General features: G+C 33.8%; 1 long non-coding RNA gene across 1 annotated transcript; it reads right to left on the reverse strand.

The window, feature by feature from the left end:
* Positions 1-12657: 12657 nt before the first annotated feature.
* Positions 12658-18757, reverse strand: LOC143046353 (uncharacterized). The gene is made up of 3 exons (XR_012969133.1): positions 18621-18757; positions 16778-16860; positions 12658-13613 (listed from the first exon to the last, which is right to left on the reverse strand). It is a non-coding gene; the product is annotated as an uncharacterized LOC143046353 (long non-coding RNA).
* Positions 18758-20247: the final 1490 nt, after the last annotated feature.

Genomic DNA, 20247 nt, shown 5'->3' on the forward strand with positions numbered 1-20247 from the left:
ATAATAACTTGTGTATAAGTATCTCAATTGTTCTGAAATTAAACCACAAGTAGAAGGTTGGGAAACATTTTGGGGGTTATGGTGCTGACAGTTTAGGAATTAAAAGGGCTAAAAATGGGCCAAAAACAAGCATTTTTGTAGTGTCTGGACAATAACTTGTGTGTAAGTGTATGGATCTCTCTGACATTGCACCACAAGGTTCCATATCACAAAAGGAAGGCTCGGATTGAGTTTGGGGGTATTTGCCCAATTAATGCAGGAATTGGGGGCCAAAAAAGGGCTAGAAACAAGCATTTTTCTAGTTTCCAGACAATAACTTGTGTTTAAGTGTATGAATCTGTCTAAAATTGTACTACAAGGTTCCATACTACAAAAGAAAGGCTGGGATTGAGTGTGGGGGTTATTGCTCCAAGAGAGGATTAAAAAAGTTTGGTAGCTCCAATTTTTTTAAGGGGTTAAAAAAAATTCTTGAAAAGTTATAAAAAGAAATCTTTAATTGCACAATATTGCACAATAGATTTGTAATATCTTGACCTTTTTTTTGTGTCAGAAACCTATACTATGACAAAAATTTGATCACAATCCAAATTCTGACAGTATCCAGCTTGAATATTGTGTCCAAATTTGCCCTAACCATTCAGGGTTTAACTTTTGCAGTTGTACCAGGCTGTACTCATTGCAGCATTTTATTCACACTTATTTTTGTCATGCTTGAGGATATTGATTTAATAATTGGTGTATAGTTTTATCATGACAAGTTACAGATCAAGTTGCAATTTTGTTTTGTTCTGATGATTTTGTGTAGAGAAAATTCACTCAAGTAATCAGTTTCCACACTTTTTTACGTCCTGCTTGCAGATATTGACATGATATTTGTTTTATAGTGTAAACCTTGACAAGTTATAGATCACGTTAGCATTTTGTTCCAGTACAATGATATCTTAACAGGTAGGGGACTATATATTGCCATGTAATACCCTCAGAATGCTTGTTTTACTTTTTATGCCCCACAGTAGCTGAGGGAGCATTAAGTTTCACCCTTGTCCTTCAGTACGCCCCAAAATTTGTTTCTGTTCTCTAACTTTAGTTTGGGACAACCAAATAATATGAAACTTACCGGTATACATAATGCCCATTACCAGAAAACACAGATCGAGTTTGAATTTTGGTGGCATACTTTTATCGTTCTAGAATTCTGCTCCTTTACAAATGGAAAAAATCCAGAATTATTTTGTTTCGGTTCTCTTACTTTAGTGTGACTCAACCAAATGTTATGAAACTTATGCACAATGCTTATTACCACAAAACAGATTAAATTTTAATGGCATCAATATATCACTTTTAAAGTTCTAGAGGCTCCTTTACAAATGAAAAAAAAAATCAGCTTTTGGTTTCCATTCTCTTACTGAAGTTTGCCTCAAGTAAATGTTATGAAACTTATAGACACAATGCTTCTTACCACACAACTCAGATCATGTAGGTCTTAAAATTAGTTTCCGTCTTCTAACTTTAGTTTGCCTCTCAAATATTATGAAACTTATATATAATGCTCATTATCACAAAAAAACAGATCTAGTTTGAATTTTGGTAACATCAAATTTACTTTTCTAGAGTTATGCCCCTTTACAACTGAAAACAATGCTGAATTTTTCTTTTTGTTCTCTTCTTTTAGTTTGTCTAAACCATATGTTATGAAACTATTGCACAATGCATTTATTACCACAAAACACAGATCAAGTTGAATTTTGCTGGCATTACTTTTACCATTCTATAGAGTTATGCCACTTTACAAAAAGAAAAATGCTGAATTTTTCGTTTCTGTTCTCCAACTAAAGTTTGCCCAAATCTTTTTTTTTTAAACTTGTACACAGTATTTATAAACACAAAACTCAGTACAAATTTGGGAAGCATCACTATTAATGTTCTTGAGTTATGCCCCTTTATAATGTTATATGCAAGCAGAGGCATCATCTCCCATGGACACATTCTCCATTTATTTTTCATATCTGGGGCTATTTATTATGCTAGTCCCAGGTCATGTGAAATACTCACTTTTATGAGTAATTGGATAACTATATTTGGTAAATGGCTTCCTTGCAAGGTCTATGTGGCTGTCAGACATCGACCTCACTTTAATTTTGGATAAGTGACCTTTATAAAGTCTGTATTTCAGATACTATATGCAATAGGTCAATCATATTTGGTGTTAAGAATGAATATGAGGTGTTCATGTCTGTCTAGTAGGGTTCATATGACCCTGACCTTATTTTCATGGTTCATTGGTCAATGTTGAGTTTTGTGGTCCAAGTACTTAACACAGTATGATCACTATATTTTGTGTATGAAATGAATACGATATGCATGTCTGTCTGGTATGGTTCTTGTGACCTTGACCTCATTCAGAGGCGGGTTAGAAGGGGCTCAAGGTCCCCATTTTGAGGATAAAATTTGGTTAATTATAGAGGGAATCACTGAAGCATTATCATTGATATTATACAGTTTATTTTTATGCTTGTAATAAAATCTTCATATTACAGACTTTCCACATAAATTCAATTATAGGTAAAGCATTGGCACCTAGAATCTACAACGCAAGGCCATCCTCCGACGTAAAAAAGTTAAATGTGTTTAGCACTGAGTTAAAACTCGATAATACACTTAATGACTGTTTGAATTTCGATCATATTTGAGTGGATATGAAACAATCACCTATCTCATCTACCAGACTGCGGAAATTCATATACTCACGTGACTCTTGCTTGTATAAACAGTATGCGTTTCCTTACAACTTCATAGCATAGACCTTTTTTGTAAATTGGTTAGTTTTAAATGGTTTTAACTTTAATAGCAAGCCATTATGCTATTCCTTAATCATGCCATGATTCCACCTTTACTGAATTCGTGTACTTTTTTACCATATCTATAATATCAATTGCTCTGTTTGATAGATTAATTATTCAAACGGAAGAAGTACAGTGGCGGATCCAGCCATTTTAAAAAGGGGGGGGTCCCAACCCAGGACAAAGGGGGGTTCGAACTATATGTCCTCATTCAAATGCATTGATCGGCCAAAAAAAGGGGGAGGGTTCCAACCCCCGGAAACCCCCCTGGATCCGCCACTGAAGTAAATTACAGAAGTCTATTTTGGTTCGGTTAGAATCAGTAGTTGATCAAGGAACTATTAAAAAGGGGAGACCTAATATGTTAATAATGAGTCAGGAAGAAGGAACATACCTTACATTATACATTGTACTAACATTTAACATATGAATAGGGAGATAATCAGTAAAAGTCAGATGGACAGCAACCTGACACAAAAGATTAATATATAAAAAAGAAGATGTGGTATGATTGCCAATGAGACAACTTTCCACAAAAGACCAAAATGACACAGACATTAACAACTATAGGTCACCGTACGGCCTTCAACAATGAGCAAAGCCCTTACCGCATAGTCAGCTATAAAAGGCTCCGATAAGACAATGTAAAACAATTCAAACGAGAAAACTAACGGCCTTATTTATGTAAAAAAAAATGAACGAAAAACAAATATGTGACACATAAACAAACGACAACCACTGAATTACAGGCTCCTGACTTGCGACAGGCACATGCATAAATAATATGGCGGGGTTAAACATGTTAGCGGGATCCCAACCCTCCCCTAACCTGGGACAGTGGTATAACAGTACAACATAAGAACGAACTATAAAAATCAGTTAAAAAAGGCTTAACTCATCAGATGGACAAACATACAAGTAGTCGTGGCCCGGTACTTATACATCCCGACACAAAAAGACACAATGAGCAGATCTGAGAGTACTCGCAGTTATCTGACAGCTAGTTCAAAGCCACTAACAACTAATAAAAAATCATGCAACTAAGACTAAACTATCAATCCGTACACATCCAACATCCAATGGATTTAGTGTAAAGACGTCATAAACAGCCAGAGAAAAACATGACCTTGTGCAATGCCTTGTTACAGGTATCGACAGATTGTAGATCCATGAATATGTATATGCATATAACATACTAGTAATATTTAGTTAGTATGCATAGATCGACATCTAATTTGACTCATTGCGATATTGAAAATTCGAAGTCTACAGGAAATTTTGTATAATTTACTAGAATACAGAAATTGGAATATTGTGCCTTCTAGTATTCAGGGGCATCGAAGCACTGGTGTGCTGGTGGTTTATACCAGAAGGTAGTGATATACGCCAAGTGTGGTAGCAAGTCTATGATTTGTTGTGTGTAAGCCTTCCCTGTCAGTACATAGCCTCTACACTACAAAGACTACTGCAGTGCGTCCCCGCGACATTGCACGTAAAATTTGGGGTCTAGTCCTCAGGTTAAACTGAAGTAGATTTCGGTGCAGCAAGGGCCCTCGAAATGCAGTGAGTAGGCCCACCGGTGTGTGAACATGCACTAGCTCTCACCAACCGGCTTGTCCCATCAATGGGTAAAAAATAGGTTATATGAGAGTCGAAAACCAGTAAAGCAACTCATTTAGGAGATGGTTAACTTTAAAATCAAACCTGTATAGAATGGATTCATTAGCCCAGGACAGCAGCCCTTCTAGAGGATGGAAACATTTAACACTAATTCCCTGGGCCTCCAGGTTGAGGTGTTGTGCATAGGGTCGACTCCCCAACCTTTAGAAACTATTAAAGTTACAGAAACCACAACAAACGAAATTATATAATCCTCTGTTATAGGTTCAACAGAGGACACAGACAACAGCGGAATGACTTCTCCTAGTGAGAGCATGAGAGCATGAGAGCCATATCGTTGAAATTAGGAAAAATGAATACGAGTCTTCTGGGGATTAGCACACATAGATATAGGAGCCTGGAATGTTCGAACATGTATGAAACACAAAAGACGGATTAGATAATTAAGGAAATGCAGCACTACAGGTTAGACATTCTTGGTGTGAGCGAATGTCGTTGGACTGCCTCATGAAAGACGAGAACAAATAGTGGAAACATCCTACACTCAGGAGACACTGCCAGACATATTAAAGGTGTAACTATAATAATATGCAAAGAAAAGGCAAACACTTTACTAGAATGGGGACCAATCAGTGAAAGCTAAGCAACAGTAAGATTTTATTCAGACTGCTGTAAGCTTTCTATCATACATTATTACGCACCAATTAACAAACGATGCAGAAGAGGAGACCAAGGATGATTTTTACGAACAGCTGCAAACTGCCATTTCTAAAGTACCTCAACACGACATGCGGTAATATAATGCAAAAGTTGGATCAGAACACGGATGCTGAAAATATCATGGGCAGGTATGGTTGCTGGATGAAAAATGAGAACGGGGAACGTGCTGTCGATCTTTGTCTTTGCCATAAACTGGTGATAGAGGGAACAATCTTTCCTTATATTAAATCATTCATAAATTAAAATGTAACAGTAAACCAGATTGACCACATATTTGTGAACAATAAGTTGCGTAGATCATTAAGAGATGTACGAGTAATCAGGGGTGCAAACGTAAACAGTGATCACTTTCTACTGAAAGCCACTCTTAAATTAAAACTAAGAAAGGCATCTACTAAAAACCAGAACAGAAGGAGACTAGACACAGCAATGTTAAGAAAGCTTTTTTTGCCTAGAATTAAAAAAAAAAATCAGTGTAGTGTGCAAAAAAAAGTGAAATCACAAAAATACTGTAATCCGAGGAAAATTCAAATCAGAAAGTCCCTTATCAAATGGCAAAATCAAAAGCTCAAACAGAGCTTGACAACGAATGGATAACAACTGTCATATTCCTGACTTGGTACAGGTATTTTCTTATGTATAGAAAATTGTGGATTGAACCTGAATGTATAGCTTGCTCAATCTCTCACTTGTATGACAGTGGCATCAAATTCCATTATATTGACGACGATGCTTGAACAAAACAAACAGACAAAGTCACATAAAAGGTACAAATGTCAAAAATACAGTTGTCAACATTGTGTATAACAATCTTAATCACTAAAAGATCAAACACATGTGTAACAAAGAACCCCAAAAAGGCATCTTCAGAAGATGATTTAAATCATAGAACAACCAACTATAGAAGAAGTAAGAAATGCCATTAAATCATTGAAAACAGTCTAAACACCAGGTAATGATTCCATCCACGCAGAGATGTTAAAGTGAGACCTAGATACATCATCCAAAGTACTCCACAATCTTTTACTCGTCATCTGGAAAGAAGGTAACATCCATGATCATCCATCAGACTTGAGCAAAGTCCTCATTGTGAAATTACAAAAGAAAGGAAATCTACGCAACAGTGACAACTGGAGAGGGGTTACGATACTTTCTGTCTGTAGTAAAGTATTTTGAAAAATTCTGCTCAAAAGAATTGATAAAATCGTGGATGAAAAGCTTAGAAGAACACGCATGCCATTCATGTTACCTTTTATTTATAGAATTCCTTATTCTAATATGACGTGCTTCTTTCGCTTTGTGAACAAACCCATGCTCTAAATCCAATAAAATGTGTTTGCACATACGTATATTGACTTCTTCAGAATAATGAATTTTATCAAATTATCATGCACTTAATATATTTCCTTAACTTTAAAACACTTTAAAACTCTTAAATGGTGCACATGATGTTACTAATTCATTTATTATGACTGTAATGTGTTGCATTCCGAAATTGACATATTTGACCTAGAAACGACAACCGTTCATGCTGGCTGTTCAAACTCCTCCCTCTAAAAAATCAGTGCCAGCCGTTTGCTTTTTTACAAACAAAAAGGGAGGCCAATGGAAGAGCCTCCATAAACGCTTTTACACTTATACTTATCGGACATAGAAATTACCTTAATTGTCCTATTCAGAATCGAAATCATTGATGCAAGCTATACTTTATTGTAGTTTTAACATGGGTAGGGATTATATTTGTGTTATTTTAGCCATCACTATCGCTCGGGTAAAAATAGTCACGAATATAATGCCTACTCATGTTAAAACTACAATAAAATATAGCTTGCATCAATTATTTTTTAAATGAACGTTAATGCCAAGAAGACCAAGGTAATGTCAGTAATAGTTATCAAAGGTACCAGGATTATAATTTAGTACGCCAGACGCGCGTTTCGTCTACATAAGACTCATCAGTGACGCTCATATCAAAATATTTATAAAGCCAAACAAGTACAAAGTCGAAGAACATTGAGGATCCAAAATTCCAAAAAGTTGTGCCAAATACGACTAAGGTAATCTATGCCTGGGATAAGAAAATCCTTAGTTTTTTTCGAAAAATTCAAAGTTTTGTAAACAGGAAATTTATAAATGGCCACATTATTGATATTCATGTCAACACTTAATCGCTCAAGTGTTGACTACTGGGATGGTGATACCCTCGGGGACGAAACGTCCACCAGCAGTGGCATTGACCCAGTGGTGTAAATAGTTATCAAAGGTTCCAGGATTATAATTTAGTACGCCAATAGAAAAACAATACCAATCACAATCAATGATCTGCCAGTGGACAACGTTGAAGATTTCACTTACCTTGGAGGCATCATAAGTAAAGATTATGGGACAGAAAAGGATGCAAAGACAAGACTATCGAAGGCACGTGCAACATTTGCAAGACTTCGTTCGATCTTGAAGTCCAACCATTACAGTTTAAGGACCAAACTGCGAATCTACAACTGCAATGTAAAATGTGTCCTTCTGTATGGTTCAGAAACTTGGCGTGTTTTAATTGATGACCTTCACAAATTAGATGTTTTCTATACTAGCTGCATAAAAAGATCAATAGAATATTCTGGCCAAATAAGATCAGTGACAAGAGCCTTTTGGAGAAATGTTATGCTAAGAGCATAACAGCAGAAATCAAACAACGAAGATTTAGATGTTTAGGCCATGTACTGAAAATGCCACAACATCGCAAATGAACAGCTCTTTCAATTCGATTGGACACCACCAGGAAAAACGAAACCAAGGAGACCTAGAATCACCTGGCGACTATACTGTTACATTCGAATTGGAAGCAATGGGTTACACCTGGGGCCAAGCCCAGTACATAGCTAAAGATAGAGAGAAGTGGATGCAGTTTGTAGTTGCCTAATGTCACACTGGGGATGGAGAGAAAAAGTAAAATAAATAAGACGTACTGGGCAAAACTAACTATAGCTTTAAGACAATTTGAATATAATAAAAATATAAAAAAAGAAGATGTGGTATGATTTCCAATGAGACAACTATCCACAAAAGACCAAAATGACACAGACATTAACAACTATTGGTCACCGTACGGCCTTCAACAATGAGCAAAGCCCATACCGCATAGTCAGCTATAAAAAGCCCCGATAAGACAATGTAAAACAATTCAAACGAGAAAACTAACGGCCTTATTTATGTAAAAAAATGAACGAAAATAAATATGTAACACATAAACAAACGACAACCACTGAATTACAGGCTCCTGACTTGGGACAGGCACATACATAAATAATGTGGCGGGGTTAAACATGTTAGCGGGATCCCAACCCTCCCCCTAACCTGGGACAGTGGTATAACAGTACAACATAAGAACGAACCATAAAAATCAGTTGAAAAAAAAAGTTCGTGTTTTGTCTTTTACTTTCAGGAGTCCCCCCACACATACATCCACAAACACTTTTCATTCAATTCCATTTGAAACTGAATGACGTGACATAGTCTAGTGATCTCTCCCACATAAGTAACTGCTCCTTCCTTGGATATAGACCTAGCGTGACATTTTTATAGGTCGAAAAACTAAAACTTTTTTTCTTTTCTTTTATATAACTTCTTGTTTTTTAAACAATTGTTTTTTTCCTTATTCCGAAGTAAACTGTAGTTGTATTTCTGGTAAAATACAAAAAAAAAAAACAATTTGCATAACAAAAATTGCCAAAGGTCTGCAACTGAAAGCGTTAAGAAATGCATCTTGTTTGACCACAGTAACCGGTCCAGAATATGAGTTCATATTCCTGAAATGTGGTTTTACATGAAACAATAAGCGAGAAATTACTGCTAACTTTAACACACACCTTAATTTACTTATTCAGTACTTAGTTAAATATTTCAGAAATTTTAGGCAAAGTGAAATTGCTGTAAGGTGACATGATTTATTAAATCTAAAACTTTATAAGAATTTACATGTTTATCAGTGGCGGATCTTGAAATGTTCATAAGTGGGGCCCACTGGCTGCCTTAGAGGGGATCCGCTCTCGCCACGCTTCAGTGATTCCCTATATAATTAACCCATTTTTTTTCACAAAAGGGGGCGGGGCTCCCTGCTCCCCCTCCCTTAATCCGCCTCTGTTTTTTTTGTTTTTTTGTTTTTTTTTATCTATAACAATATTACATATAAAAGATTATGATTGTAAAAAATGTGATCACAGGTGCATTGTTTGCATCAATAATGCTTGGTAAAATTGACTATAAATAATCCATACATTTATAGAACTTTGTATCGAACAGCATGAACTTATTATTTGAATGAATTTGACTTGGAACAATCCATGACGTATGTTATTCATTATCAAGATTACAGCAATTCCTTGTTTGATGTGATTTCAGGTAGACTTTGATTTTCATAGGTTAACTATTATTTAAATCAACCGACAAGTGTATGTTATTTACTATAAAGCATAATAAGCTATGTAACAATATATATATATATATATATAATGATAAAATTTCCTAAAAAATAAACTCCAAAAGTAATTGGGAATATACTTCTATGTGACGTGTAGTATTGTCAATTACAACACCTTCCTTTTAAGACCGAGCTCAGCAGAGTTGTCGCAGTCTGTATGCAGCACTTGTTTCGTTATACTTGTCATGATCTGCAATAATACTAAACACGAATTTTGCTAAAATACTATTACCTAACATTTGTGCAGATATTCCCAGTGACATAAATGCTGATGTAAATAATGTATACCTCGGCGGACCACTGTGAAAGGCTGTTCCTTCCAACTGCAACATGCTGTTCAAACATGAACTAATGTCTCCACGATGGTAGCAACACAGAAAACGGAGAAAATGCGCAAATTGTATTGAATTAAACGTAATCCAATGTTTCATGACATCGATCTTTAGTTCTACTGGGCTGATTGGTGAGTGTTGTGCAAATATGACATCTAAACTTGGCATTGTCTTCGACAATATCATAAGTTTCAGTTTCTGTGTCTGTATGGCCTCTTTCAAAGTAATCTTTGATATCGTTGATTCATATGTACATTTTGACAAAGTATAATTTATCATACATAATGATGTTAAATAATTTTTGCGAACGTAGAAGAAAGAGGCCAATTTGAGCCACCCAGATACTGCATCTGAATGCACACCAACCAACAACTGACTAAGCTCATGTTTGTAGTTTTTGTATTGTTGTTTGTTGTTTGGTCTAACTATCTGTTGTTGTTTAAGAGGTAATCTTTGATATGCATTTGCAATCAACAGTGTTAAGATACATCTAGATAATTCTGTTTTACAATGATGGTACAAAGTGTTGAACATGCCTAAGATGTTTATATTTTGAATAGCTGGTTCTGCTGGGTAAATGTCCTGCAGCTTTATTATTGTTTTCATTAATGAGCTATTTTCACACACGAATCTTGTAATTTTACATGGAAACTTTTTGAAATCATGCAAAGTCTCAGATAATGAAAAAATGTGAATTCCTGTTTGATATGAATATTTTAGGATGCTGATTAACTTGTTCTTGTTTTTAATGTTTGTAAACCTTAAATAGAACAAATTATTGTCAGGAATGAAATAATGTAACAATGTTGTATATTCGACGCAGTATAATAACCTTTGTACACAGGCCATAAAGCAGGGTATAATATTGTCTGGTCTCCACACAGATGTTTCTGTTTCCTCAGCAATCCAAAACATGAGGGTCTTTAAAAAGTATGAACACAACAATTCTTCTAAATCTTCCTCTCTGGCTACTATTTCTTTCAATAAAATTTTTAGCAAAGCGTAACATAGCAACTGAGTATGACTAAATGAAAATATAAGTATTTTTTCTGCTACAGAAAACGACATTCGCCACTGAAAATTTTCATGTATAGATCCCTTATAGCCGATTGGAACAAAAAAAACACCACATGAAGTTATACTAGAAATAAGTTTAGGCGAAGGCCACATTGATCGTTGCCTAAAGATCCATGGTTGGGCTTGTGATACCCACTGATCACATTTTAAACAACATGCCAGATCATAATCATCCGTAATGTTGGATAAGCAAGGACCATGGATTCTATTAAACTTGGCATTATCACCTTCTAATGATAATTTATGTAATTTGTAACGCTCACTTGACAGAAGGATCTTTCCTCTATGTTGTTGAAGAATTTTTTTAAAACTACAATGTAAAACTTTATACTTAGAATGTAATTGTAGATGTGTATAACACGGTTGTGTGTCTTCATTATCCATGACAAACACTGTTCTGCTATCATGGACAGCATCTTTCTCGGACTCGTATACTACACAATTCGGATCAATGTACATGACATCAAAATCACTACCTTTAATATCCACTCCTTCTCCCTTACTTCCGCTGGTTATTTGTAGCTTTTGACCTTTTAAGTCCCTACATATATATGTCAGTCGTCTAGCGCTTACTACTTTCTTTGATCCTATCTTCTGACACAAATATTCATAGAAATGCAAGGATTCTGATTTTCTGTGGGACATTTTTTCCATAATTTCATAAGGATTTAAATCATGTAACCATTCTGTATTGCTGTTAAGACAATTTCTATTTCTATTTGGTATGGTTTCCTGATTGTATTATATTGTTTTCTAGATATACGGTCATTTATTCTTGGAATGGTTTTTGGATGGTGTTATTTTGTTGTTCAAATAGCATTGGTTTGTTGTCCAGATGGTTTCTGGTTTGTTTTCCAGATAGTACTGTATTATTGTCTAGATAGTCTGTTATCCTTGTAATAGTTTCTGGATGGTACTGTATTATTGTCTAGATAGTCTGTTATCCTTGTAATGGTTTCTGGATGGTACTGTATTATTGTCTAGATAGTCTGTTATCCTTGTAATGGTTTCTGGATAGTACTGTATTATTGTCTAGATAGTCTGTTATCCTTGTAATGGTTTCTGGATAGTACTGTATTATTGTCTAGATAGTCTGTTATCCTTGTAATAGTTTCTGGATAGTACTGTATTATTGTCTAGATAGTCTGTTATCCTTGTAATAGTTTCTGGATAGTACTGTATTATTGTCTAGATAGTCTGTTATCCTTGTAATAGTTTCTGGATAGTACTGTATTATTGTCTAGATAGTCTGTTATCCTTGTAATGGTGTCTGATATAGTCTGTTATCCTTGTAATGGTTTTTGATATAGTCTGTTATCCTTCTAATGGTTTCTGGATAGTACTGTATTATTGTCTAGATAGTCTGTTACCCTTGTAATGGTTTCTGGATAGTACTGTATTGTTGTCTAGATAGTCTTTTATCCTTGTTATGGGATTTAGATGGTTCTGTAATATTGTCTAGATAGTCCGGTATTTTTGGAATCATTTCTGAATGGAACTATATTTTTGCCTATATAGTCTTTTTTTCTTGTAATGATTTATGGTGATTTTCTCTATATTTTCCTAAAAATAAACAGAAAATGGACTACTTTACTTATTGATTGAAATTCAGACAGTTGCCAGATAAAAGTGTAAACTGTATAGACAAAGTTTTCGTAACTATATTATTATTTCATGGACTTTTGCGTGTTGAACAGTTTGTAATTATTATCATATTCGAGGTAACTGGCACATCTTTTATATATATTATCAAGATACCTAATAATATTTTATACTTTTTTTTTTTTTTGTCTTTATTATATTCACAATTCATATATACATATCACAGTTTCAATTACACATAAATGAAAACAATGTAGATTATTATTGTCCTTTCTCTGAAATGGAAAATATTCTAATATAGCATGTACAATCTATATATTTCCTTATTTTATTTGACCCTTAAATGACTCTCTGAAAATTAACTTGCTTATACTTTCCTGTATTCTTTTTTTTTTTTTTTTTTTTTTTTTTTACTTTTTACTAGTTTAAAATAAAATAATAAAAACAACAGTTCAACTATTACAAGGAGAGAAAAAATGCGAAGTGTTTAAATACTCAAATGATCTATTTTAATTAATGTTGGTTATTTAATCAAAAAACGGTTGGTTTCCAGACCAGAATCATGATACATCACAAAAATTATTTTAGAATTATTTCAAGTATTCAACATGTATTGTCCCCTCCCTAAAACAGTTTATTCATCAAAATACCACAAACAAAGTTTATGTATCTCTGTGTATCTTTCAATCCTTGGAATACCACGAACATGACACTTTAATTCATCATCGTCCGATTTTCTAATGTCTCTAAATCTGTAGACGTAAGACATTGCGGTTTCATATTCCGTTTTATCAGTCTCCAAATTTACATGACGAGCTACACCACCTTTCCCTATAGTACATATAACTACCGTGTCTCTCTTTTTCAATTTCCCTATAATACAACTTCCCTCTGATCTTTGGCTGTACACAACTTTCTGAAAATGACTATCTGTACACGGACTCTTCCCTGTAATTATTAATTTCGGAGCGATAGTTTTTATTTTGTCTATTTGTCTATTTTCTTTATCCTTAACATTTTATATTATATATATAGGTGTAAAAGTAAGGGAAGTAAGTCAATACAGTCAGGATTCTACTTCGTCAAAATTATCTCCCTATTACGCCAGTTCATTTTCACAATCGTAGAGATGGAAGCCATTGTATGGATGACGTGCTGCCAATTTTGCTCTAGAAAACCGATAAATGTATCCACATAGCACCATTACGATCCTTATATACGAGTCAGTTGTATTTTAAAAGACAAACTTATCTACTAGCTAATGAGCATCAGTTAATGATCTTGTCTACATTGGTTCAACTTAAAACTATAGTCTGATCGGTTGTTAGGTGGAAATTTCGAAAATTCTTAAACATTTAAAAAAAAATCTAATTAAATATTTCGCCCAGGTGGAAGGGCAGACTAAAAATTTTCAGTGTTTGAAGATTATAAACCCTAGTTATCACACACAAAAATATTTTTTTTTCGAAGGTATGCATTTTCATCATCCAACTTAAAAGACTGTCGTCAAGTACGTTTAGTAAAAAAATATAGCTATTCTGTTTTTGTGATTCATTAGCACAGGCACTTGTTTCTGTCAATGTGGGGTTTACTATCCATACCAGTACAAAAAAAAACACAAAGTAGCTAACGGAAATTTTCAATGTGTTCGCTTCAACCAATATTTTTTTAATTTCCCTTGATTTTTTCACAAATAAAAGTACACCAGTCTGTCGGTAATTCATTTATCTTTACAATGAAACAGCTTTCATGTACCTTGAAAATACCCCTCAAACAGAATAACACACTTCAGATGAGAATTATTGACCTTTTTCCAGACCATTGAATTTGTAAGTACTTAACTTCCAGTTAACTTAGGAAGTTGATATAACTGTGTAATCCCATTGGTCACATTTTTCTGGTTACTGGTAACTAGTATAAATAAACAGGTAACCAGATGAATTACACCAATGGGATTGCACAGTTATATTAACTTCCTAAGTTTACCGGAAGTTAAGTACTTACAAATTCAATGGTCTGGAAAAAGGTCAACAATTCTCATCTGAAGTGTGTTATTCTGTTTGAGCGGTATTCTCAAGGTACGTGAAAGTTGTTTCATTGTAAAGATAAATCAATTACCGACAGACTGGTATACTTTTATTTGTGAAAAAATCAAGGGAAATTAAAAAAATATTGGTTGAAGCGAATACATTGAAAATTTCCGTTAGCTACCTTGTGTTTTTTTTGTACTGGTATGGATAGTTAACCCCACATTGACAGAAACAAGTGCCTGTGTTCATTAGATAGGTAATTCACTTGACCCATATATTTCATCATTTCGTACTGTGATTTTTGTCGAGCCTTCGACTTTAGTCGAAAAAGCGAGACTAAGCGATCCTACATTCCGTCGTCGTCGGCGGCGGCGTCCACAAATATTCACTCTGTGGTTAAAGTTTTTAAAATTTTAATAACTTTCTTAAACTATACTGTATTTCTACCAAACTTGGACAGAAGCTTGTTTATGATCATAAAAAAGTATCCAGAAGTAAATTTTGAAAAAATAAAATTCCATTTTTCGGTATTTTACTTATAAATGGACTTAGTTTTTCTGCGAGGAAACATTACATTCACTCTGTGGTTAAAGTTTTTAAAATTTTAATAACTTTCATAAACTATCCTTGATTTGTACCAAACTTGGACAGAAGCTTGTTTATGATCATAAGATAGTATCAAGAAGAAAATTTTGTAAAAATAAATTTCCACTTTTCTGTATTTTACTTATAAATGGACTTAGTTTTTCTGCGAGGAAACATTACATTCACTCTGTGGTTAAAGTTTTTAAAATTTTAATAACTTTCATAAACTATCCTTGATTTGTACCAAACTTGGACAGAAGCTTGTTTATGATCATAAGATAGTATCAAGAAGAAAATTTTGTAAAAATAAATTTTCACTTTTCCGTATTTTACTTATAAATGGACTTAGTTTTTTTGCCAGAAACAAAACATTCACTCTGTGGTTTAAGTTTTTAAAATTTTTATAATGTTCTTAAACTATCCTGGATTTCTACCAAACTTAGACAAAAGGTTGTTTCTGATCATAAGATATTATTCAGAAGTAAATTTTGTAAACATTTTAGTTAACATTACATACAGTCTGCAGTTAAAGTTTATAAAACATTTATTAGATTCATAAACTATCCTGGATTTTTTACCAAACTTGGAAGCTTCCTTCAATCAAAAGACAGTATCGAGAGGAAAATTTTTATTGATGTTTTTCCTCATTTTTGTTGAGTCTGCGATTAACAGCAAAAGTAGGCGAGACATTGGGTTCCGTGGAACCCTTACAAATTTTTTTATGTTATAAAGTCAACATGTAGCTTTGATATATAAAAATGATAGAATCTGAAGCGAGATGATATATCAAATACTCTTTACTTTGTACGTTTTAAAGACAAAATATACACCTCAAACACGCCCTAACATAAAACGGTGCACTCCATTTTCTCTTTTCGATACAATTGTTACCCATTTTTTGGAATTCGTTCTTGAGTCACACAATTAAAGGGCAGAAGCGAAAATTACTGAACTAATAGATTGATATGTTCTCCGTCCGTGGTAATTTTTTTTTAAATTGGAGGTTATGCATTTTCTACATCCAACTTGATAGATCCCATTTCGTCGACTTGATATCTAATTGTTCTGCATTACTATGTAAATATATAGATAAATTGAAAACTTATGCAAGTGGTGTTTTTAAAATAAAACACTTCGTAATTGAGAAGAAAATTGTCGTTTTATTTGTTTCTATTAAGTTAGAAAATTTTTGTGACTATAATAAACATAACAGTAAGCATTTATCGCCTTTTTCTAACAAAGATCTCCGATTCTTTTGTTCTATTTCCGCCTGGGTTTCCGCCTGAACAATCATAGAATATTTACATAGATTTGATAAAGTTAACCTGGCTGTAAAGTAATTTCAGACAACTTTTCCTTGTTCGATATTTGAATAATTTTTGTATAAAAGTACTTTTTCATGGAATGATATATTTAGAACTATTTGAAATGAGGAAATTTTTATCAATTATATATATATATATATACTTCAGTTGAAATTAAGGAGGTTATACTTACGGGGATTTTACAAACTCTGGTATTGAGTACAAATGTAGTGATGTAGGGATGAAGTTTCCTCTCCTTGAAGTGTGTTCTCTTTACTGCAACAGGATGATAACATACTTCAAAAATAGTAATTTCAATATATATCTTAAATATATGTAATTAATTTATATGAAATATCTATATAGAAGATAAATAATAAGTAAAATATTCACCAGAGTTCTTTTCATTCGTAATGTGATTGCTCATTTGAATCAGTTTAAATTGGTAAATATCGCATACCTTGTGTTTAATTTTATTGAAGAGACCGCTAGGACAATTTAATCTCTTGGGGTTTTTTTTTGTGGATATTTGATTTTGTGCATGGTTTTGCCAAAGTCAAGCTTAATTTTATCTAATGAACTTTACGAAAATTCGTATCCGACAAATAGCACTGTACTTTTTGTGGTGGTGCAGCTGCTAGTTCTCTTTTTGTTTTGTTTTGTGGTGTTTGGATTTAGTTATCTTTGTTCCATTTGTTCTGTTGTTTTGTGGTGATGCAGCTGTTAGTTATCTTTTTTTTCTGTTGTGTTTGTGGTGGTTTGGTTGTTAGTTATCTTTGTATCATTTGTTCTGTTGTTTTTGTGTTGGTGCAGCTGTTATTCATCTTTGTTTTGTTGTTTGTGTGGTTGTGCAGATGTTAGTTATATTTATTCTGTTGTTTTTGTGGCGATGCAGCTGTTAGTTATCTTTGTCCTGCTGTTTTTGTGGTAGCGCAGCTGTTATTTGGCGAAACCTTTTCAACTTTTTATCTCCAGTGCTGTACAACTTTGTACTTTTTTCACTTTCGATCTTTTATATCTGGGCGTCACTTGTAAGTCCTGTGTGGACAAGGCGCGTTTTTGGCGTATTGAATTTTAAACCTGATGCTTTTTGTTATCTATTAATCATGTTTTTCTTTGTCTAATATGTTCTCCTATTTATTTGTATTGTAGTCCTGTAATATTATGTTGTCATTTCAATGTTATATTTAACTTTGCCATTAAAGTGCGAGGTTTGGCATGCCACAAAACCAGGTTCAACCCACCACTTTTATTCCCCTTTAAAAGTGTCCTGTACCAAGTCAGGAAGATGGCCATTGTTATATTATTGTTCGTTTCTGTGTGTGTTGCATTTTAACGTTCAGTCGTTTGTGTTTTCTCTTATTTTTGAGATATTGAGATCAGACGTGGCACGGTACTTGTCTATCCCAAATTCATGTATTTGGTTTTCATGTTATATTTGTTATTCTCGTGGTGTTTTGTCTGATGCTTGGTCCGTTTCTGTGTGTGTTACGTTTCGGTGTTATGTCGTTGTTCTCCTCTTATATTTAAATTTCCCTCGGTTTTAGTTTGTTACCCCGATTTTGTTTTTTGTCCCTGGATTTATGAGTTTTGAACAGCGGTATACTACTGTTGCCTTTATTTAGTTATCTTTGTTCTGTTGTTTTTAGTAGTTGCGCAGCTGTAAGTTATCTTTGTTCTGTTGTTTTTATGGTGGTTGTGCAGCTTTTATCTTTGTTCTGTTGTGATTTTTGTTGGTGTATGTGTTATCTTTGTTTTGTTGTGACCTTTTGTCTTTATGTTTTTCCTTTTTCCTACTTGCTATGAATATTGTCTGGTTTTCTTTTTGTGGTTTTTGATTGCCACATCGATCGGTAGCTTCATACTTATATTTTATTTTTAAACCGATTTCGCTTTCCCTTAATGACATGTTGTTTTCAATTCACAGTTATAACTTACATTGAAACAAACCAAGCAAATTTCAGTTGTATCATTTTCCTGAATCAAAACAGCTCTTATATATATAAATTAGTTTGCTGTCTTTACTCATTACTTACCTTCAAATGTAACTTCAGTCATTTACCTATTTTGTTCTAACTACATAAACAACAGGATTTTTCCAACTCTTACATAGAAAATGTTGTTTGTTTGATGAAATCGGTGTATAAATAGGCAAACCATCTCAATTTCCAAGTATTAACTGATTTAAAGATAACAAAACCCACTGAAGTTAAAATTAAGTACTTGTTTCCGTCGATAAATGCTTGGGAAAATTCATTTACCAGGACACTTTAGCGTCACAAAGCACTCGTAGGTCAATTACTAAGTCAAATTGAGAATGAAAATGAGGAACGTGTCAAAGAGACAAAAACCCGACCAAAGAGCAGAAAACATTCAAAGACCACCAATGGGTCTTCAAGACAGCGAGAAAATCCCACACTTAGAGGCAGTCTTCAGCTAGCCCAACACAAAAGTATGCACTAGTTCAGTAAAAATGGAGAACATACTAAACTCCTAAATATGTGAATGAACTAAAATTTAAAATCACACAAGTCTGACAAAGGCCAGAGGCTTCTAACTTGGGACAGACGGTAACATGGGGTTAAACTGTACATGTTTATATTGAGATCTCAACCCTTTCCCGTATTCTAGTCAATGTAGAAAAACAAACACACAGCACTACGCACAGTATATCTCAAATTAGAATAAGTCCGAGTCCGGGGTAAGAATAGGTAACACAGGAAACTAAGCAAAATGACAAGATGCATAAATTAACAAAGGACTACTAGCAGTTACTGAAATGCCAGGTCCTGACCTCAATTAAACTGATTGACAAATTATGTATAATTCATCATGTGAAAGTCAAAAAGACTTTTTTTAAGATCTTAGGGCTCATCTGATAGTTAGTTTTACATCGACGTAATTCAGGATTTAGGAAAATTTCCCTTGGACACTTTGTTGGAGGACACACTGTTTGATTTTCTAATAAAAAGTACTGACTTGATTGTAGTGATGATACCTATGTATAGCCAGTCAAGGTCGTTAAAAACTTCCATATACATTGTATATAGTGATGATACCTATGTATAGCCAGTAAAGGTCGTTAAAAACTTCCATATACATTGTATATAGTGATGATACCTATGTATAGCCAGTCAATGTCGTTAAAAACTTCCATATACATTGTATATAGTGATGATACCTATGTATAGCCAGTCAAGGTCGTTAAAAACTTCCATATACATTGTATATAGTGATGATACCTATGTATAGCCAGTCAAGGTCGTTAAAATCTTCCATATACATTGTATATAGTGATGATACCTATGTATAGCCAGTCAAAATCGTTAAAAACTTCCATATACATTGTATATAGTGATGATACATACAAGGCATAAACTAACGTAAATTGTTCAGAAAACAACTTGTTCGTAAGTATATTGGTAACTATATATCGTATTGTATTAATCTATGAAGGTCAGTGTGCCTGTTGCCCTTCAACTTAACAACAAAGTCATTTAATTGTTTGAGTTTTTTATTGCTGGATTGTCGTCTCATTGACGTATTTAGATTATAACACAATACTTATTGCAGTACCCCAACTTTTGACATTTGTACCTTTTATGTCTCTTTGTTTTGTTGACACATCGTTGTCAGTATAATAGTATTTAATACGAATGTCAT

The sequence above is a fragment of the Mytilus galloprovincialis genome, chromosome 1 (assembly GCF_965363235.1).
Source record: "Mytilus galloprovincialis chromosome 1, xbMytGall1.hap1.1, whole genome shotgun sequence".
Lineage (NCBI taxonomy): Eukaryota > Metazoa > Mollusca > Bivalvia > Mytilida > Mytilidae > Mytilus > Mytilus galloprovincialis.